Below are 5,669 nucleotides of genomic sequence, written 5' to 3' on the forward strand. Positions count from 1 at the left end.
GCGATGAGCATGAAGGATGTGGAAGCCGGGCACAAGGAGTAGAGGCAGACGTAGTGGCGACGATGACCATCGCACCACTTTGACTGTCACTACCCCTCGGGACTCGGTAGACGATGGTCGCTAGGTGGCTCGGGCGATCGCGAGGTGGTTCATGGTAACAAGGGTGGTCGTGAGGTGGCTCAGGCTCAAGAGCAGGGGCGGAGACAAGGGGTAGAGGCCTGGCTCCTAACCAGTAACCAGTAAGACAGCCCCAATTAATTTACATGCTAATTAATTGCTTAATCAAGTACTTAATTAAGTATGTCCTCATGTGTTGTACTTCTAAGCCCAATAAGAAAATTAGCAAACAAGGCTTTTGTCCACCATTAGCAATTTACATGCTCATTTTGCACCCCCATGATCGAATTCCTTTATTTTTCATGTCGCTGCCGCTCGCTGATCATCTATGCATATGCTCTACTCGCTACTTGCCGCTGCTTCAGTATTAAGGCCGCAAAGCCGCAAACTCAAGAAAGGTACGCCTCGTGCTCCCTCTTAACCATCCTAATATTCAATTGTTGTATGAAATTTTGCCTTAGGATTAGATTAATTGGGTACGGGTAGGATTAATTATAGTAGAATTGATAACGCCATGCAAATCTAATTCCCTATGCTTTTCAAATTTAGTATGCTTTGATAGCCTTTATATGTTGACTTGTTTAGCTATGATGAAGAGGTTAAGAACGATCGATAGTTTTTATAAGCTAGTTGTTTCAAGTTTCGATTGTGCTAAAAATCCTAATGCGACCATTGATCAAACTATTGAATTGATTGATACGCAAATTCTTGATCAGAATAATTATGCACCACCACAAGATCAATAAACAAGAATTATAACTACAACATTTGAGGGGACCTAAGTAAACGCCTTCAAATTTGAGATACTTGTTAGATAATTAGTAGATAAAACAATTGGCTTTCTTTTGTATCATAAAACATATATTGTTATACTTGTTATCTCTGCTACCGTTGAGCCTGTATATGTACATATATATATATATCACCATTTTATACTTGTTATCAGATGATTGTTGTTAATATTTGCAACTTGCCCACCCCCTATGGTTCAATCCTGGCTCCGCGCCTACTCGAGAGACGGTGAGGAGCACGGAGGACGTGGAAGCTAGGCACAAGGGGTAAAGGTGGCCGTAGTGACGATGTTGACCACCGTACCACTTTGACCGCCACTACCCCTCGGGAGTGGCTTCTAGAGATTGAGAGCGAAGTGAGATGGGGCGTGACTGAGGGAGACAGGCTCGGGATTTATAGAAGAATTATCACTATCGGTTTGGAATACGAACCGACAATGATAATAATCAACATTATTAGTTTATATTCGCTCAATTATTGCTCAATCGGTGAGCATATGAACCAACAGTGACAATCCTTATCACAGCTGATTTGGAATACGAGCCGATAGATATAAGGATTATCACTACCAGTTTGTATTGGCTCAATTATTATTCTCAGTGAGCTTTTGAACTGGTAGTGATATTAATTATCATTGTAGGTTCATAATAACTCACGGTTAGATCTGTCGGTTCAGCTTATTAACCAGCGATGATACTTTATCATTGTCAATTATTTTTGAAATAGTAGTGAAAGAGGAGCACGGATGACCCTTTTTATAATAGTGATGGAAGGAGCAAGCAAGGACATGGTGTCTAGATCAAGAGAGATAGGCAATTTGGTAAGTTTTGGTATGGGAACCACTCATGCATGCATGGTAAGTAGTTATGATGCACACAAATGACCAAGTGAGTAGGGTACATAGACCATTCGATCATGCATTCATGCTGATAAGCTAGTGCAGCGGCCGGTATGAAAACATTTTCATTTCATATTGAACAAAAGTGACAGCGAGGTAGGGGATTCTCTTTCGAAGAAAAAAGAGAAAAATATATCTAGCAGAGGAGAGCAATGCCACATATACTACAAAGGATGGCCAAAATGCCAAATGGAGGAGGGCAATCACCTCTTCTTGCAAGTTATATGTTGGTCATTTGTGAAGAATACTAATAATGGTATATTTGATCAAACTACACGACCTCTTCGATTGGCGCATCTTACCTCAGAAAACTATGAAAATATTTGTTGAAGCATATTTGATTTGATCAAAATGTATCTATAATTACCTTAGTTACTGTTTTTTCAGATAATAGTAAGGTTATGACAAACAAAACTCCATGGATATGTGTAACCAGTTGCCAGGATACTGATGAGTAGAACAAAATGAAAATGAAACTAGAAGATCACATGAATATGTGCAGTAGCAATATTCACATATATTTCATAATAAGTAAGCATATACCCAATAACAGCACATTATATATGTTTTTGTCATTTTTGCCACGCATGCATAGAGTGTAAAGTGGGAACACTACACATGCTGTTCATACATTGAGGTTTCAATTTCGTTCATGGTAGTGTAGCAGCACGGACAACGAAAAGAAACAAATCCCCTTGTCATTCAGCTCAGCACATGGAGCTAACTGCGATCATCCCTCAACAAATCTCACTCCTTCCATGGCTGCATCTGTACAATCCATCCCCTCCCTTCTGTGATCATCACCAATTCCTACTTCCTTCATGCAAACATAGACAGAATTAAACCAAAAAGGGAACAAAGATATAAATTGCTGGGAATAAATTATTCATGTAGTTTCAGAGCTACGGACACCCGCGTCATCTCTGAGAGGCGACTCGGGGGGGGGGGGGGTGGCAACGCCGCCTTCGCGTCCTAGTCCCCCCTCCTATGCGGCTTGATGAGGCTGCCACCGCCGGCGGCGGCACCAAGAGGCGACCGTGCGGCCTCACCTCCCCCCTCTCCCCTCATCCGCGATGGCGCGTCAGCGTGGTGTTCGGCAATGGCGCCTGGTGGTAATGCAACACCAGATCCGTTGTGGCAGCACTAGACCTGTTGCGGCGGCACCGGTTCTGCCGTTGAGGCGGCGCCGGTTCTGCTGTTGAGGCGGCGCCCTGCAGCGGCGCGGTAGGCATTGTCAGTGTTGACCTCGGTGCGCCTCCCCTTCTGGTGGTGGCAGCCCGGGCAACGGCCTAGATCCAGTGTGAAGGCCGCCTTCTGTGACCTGGTCGAGGGGCATGGCCTGGTGTTGTGCTTGCGGCTAGGACTGGTGGACACCGTCATGGTCTCCTCTGTCATTGCGGAGCTTGAGGTACTCCTTCCGGTCGACCTCAGCCTCGCCTTGCGGCTGAGCCTGCTAGCGACCTCAATGTCGCCGTCGAGCCCTTCAACGCCTGCTAGTGAGTGCTGCGTTGGCTCTGCGCGCTTGAACTCCTCTGCGCTTGCTAGGTGTGACGGTTCGCACCCATCAGGGGTTGCATGACCATGTCCCTCGTCAAAGGGGTGGTCTGCCGCTCCGGTTCCTCCAGTGGTGAGCCTTGTCCATCACCGTCGGTTGTCATTCTTGTCGCTCCGCTGGCAGTCCGGTGGCTCAGCCTAATGTCCGTTGTCTCACGCGTGGGCGCGTTCTATTGCCACTATGCTGTTGGGCTCCTCCCCTTTGCTGATCTGTCTCTTCCCCTAGATCTGGCGCGTGGAGAGCTCAGCGGCTGGTGATGGCCCAGAAGGAGACACGCACTAGGCGACGACATCGGGTGGCTCGGTTGCTCGGTGGGAGGGATTTTGGGGCTCTGCGCAAAAGCCTAGGCCAGCTTCCTACCGGTGCCTACAACAGTGACCCCTTTGGCACTTTTTTCCTCCCTGGTGGCATCATCTTGGTGCCTTGCTACTCCCTAGGGACTTTTCGGGTGAAAACCCAAGTCCGGTCTTCTAGATGGGCGACGTTGGCGTTTTCGATGCCACGTCCTCCCTGGAGACGTCGCCTTGGAGCAGCCCAGCATGGAGGTCCACCACCACGTTAGGGTGGCCCATGGCTTGGGTGCTGCGTTGGTCTGTTCGGCGGCGGCTTTGACCACCAGAAGGTTTAGAAGTGCAGTTGTGATCCACTAGAGGAAGTCGGAGCTATTGTGTGGCTAGAGTGGTGAGCTTGACAACGATGACCTGCGACGGGTATTGTCTTCTTGAGCTAGGTTGAGTGGTGTGTGAGCCATTTTTCATTTAGTTGTCTCCATCGGCATGTTGTTCAGGTTTTTTTTTTTTGCCAATTTTCCCTCTAATTAATTATGCAGTTGTAAAATTTTTTGATCCAGTTTTCCTCATAAATTGAGTCAATTCGATCTCTTCTTCTTTGATAAAATCGACAGATCTCGTGTCGTCTGTTCGGAGAAAAAGTATAAATGTTGTTTTGCAAAAGATACTTAAAATAAATACTATACGTCTCAAACATTGTATATATATCTTTTCAAGAACAATTCAATTTACCTTGGTGAGGTCCCTGGTATTGCACCTCCTTTTAGGCTCAGCTCCAGCTGTGACACAGCACTGACCTTGAAGAAGCAAAACAAATAGGCAAATTAACGTCAGAATCAGTCTATGTTTAACAACAAAGGTTAAACTGATGCCTTGTCAGTTGTAACTAACCTTTGGGCTATTCACAGGAGAGCTTGCAGTATCTTCCAGGGAATCATCATGATCCAGGGCCTTGAAAACCTTCTTCTTGAGCTTCTTCAACTCTTTGTACTTGCCAGGCAACAGCGCCGCAGGGGCGCGAGAGGCGTCATCGGAGAGCATAGAATCTTCCTCTTCCTCCTCGTGGTTACTTCCATCGCCGCCAGCGTCTTCGCCTTCGGTAGCGCAATACAAAGCATCCTGTCTCTTCTTCTCCTCCTCGGACAGCATGAAATCCACAAAGTAATCGGTCCAAGAACTCTCTCCTGATGGAGCCTGCTCTTCGCTACAGCTTAGGACACTCCTAAATGATGAACTGCTAGCTAAATCCTCCATGGTTGGTGAGTTCACAGGTGAAGCAAGCAAAGCAAAAACGAAGGGTATTAGGTTCGCTAATATGTATGAATGAATGGCTTCTGCAAAGGGATAAACACAGCCTGGCTACACACACAGACAGACAGACAGACAGACAGAGAGGAAGAGGGAGGTGCATGACATCACGAGGACGGGAGAGAGACAGGTAGTTGGGGTGTTGAAATCAACCGTTAGATGCCGTGTTTCTGTTACAAGAAAACGAAGAATATTTTCCTTGGTTTGGGAACCACGACCTAATCAGTCACACCCGATACGTGATATAGGCATATATAGCCTATGCAAAATTCAAGCCGCATGCAGCTCCTCTAGCATTTGACATACGGAAATGCGTGCCTACAGATGTCCGGAGCAATCAGACGCTTTGACGGACTACAGATGACCGGCCCATGTACTTGAATCCGAAAATATTATTGTTTTGAGTTAATTCATGTGTTCTCGTATCTCTAATGTTTCAGAAGTTCAAATAATTTGTTGCTATAGTTATTTTCATATGTGGCATCTCGAAATCTGTTGTGCATAGATCCGGATTCGAAAAAATTATCCATTTGAGTTAATTCCTATATTTTCGTATTTATAATATTTCAGATGTTCAAATTTAATGTTTCAGATGTTATGAAAATTTGTTGACATAGTTATTTTCGTATGTTGCATCTCGAAATCTTTTGCGTACAGATCTGGACCTGAAAAAATTATTCATTTGAGTTAATTTCTATATTTTCGCATC

The 5,669-nt window shown here is 45.4% G+C and overlaps 1 pseudogene; it reads right to left on the reverse strand.

Annotated features, from left to right (window-relative positions):
- Window positions 1-2,309: 2,309 nt before the first annotated feature.
- Window positions 2,310-5,151, reverse strand: LOC133891898 (uncharacterized; annotated as a pseudogene).
- Window positions 5,152-5,669: the final 518 nt, after the last annotated feature.

This window comes from Phragmites australis, chromosome 15 (assembly GCF_958298935.1).
Source record: "Phragmites australis chromosome 15, lpPhrAust1.1, whole genome shotgun sequence".
In the NCBI taxonomy this organism is placed as follows: domain Eukaryota; kingdom Viridiplantae; phylum Streptophyta; class Magnoliopsida; order Poales; family Poaceae; genus Phragmites; species Phragmites australis.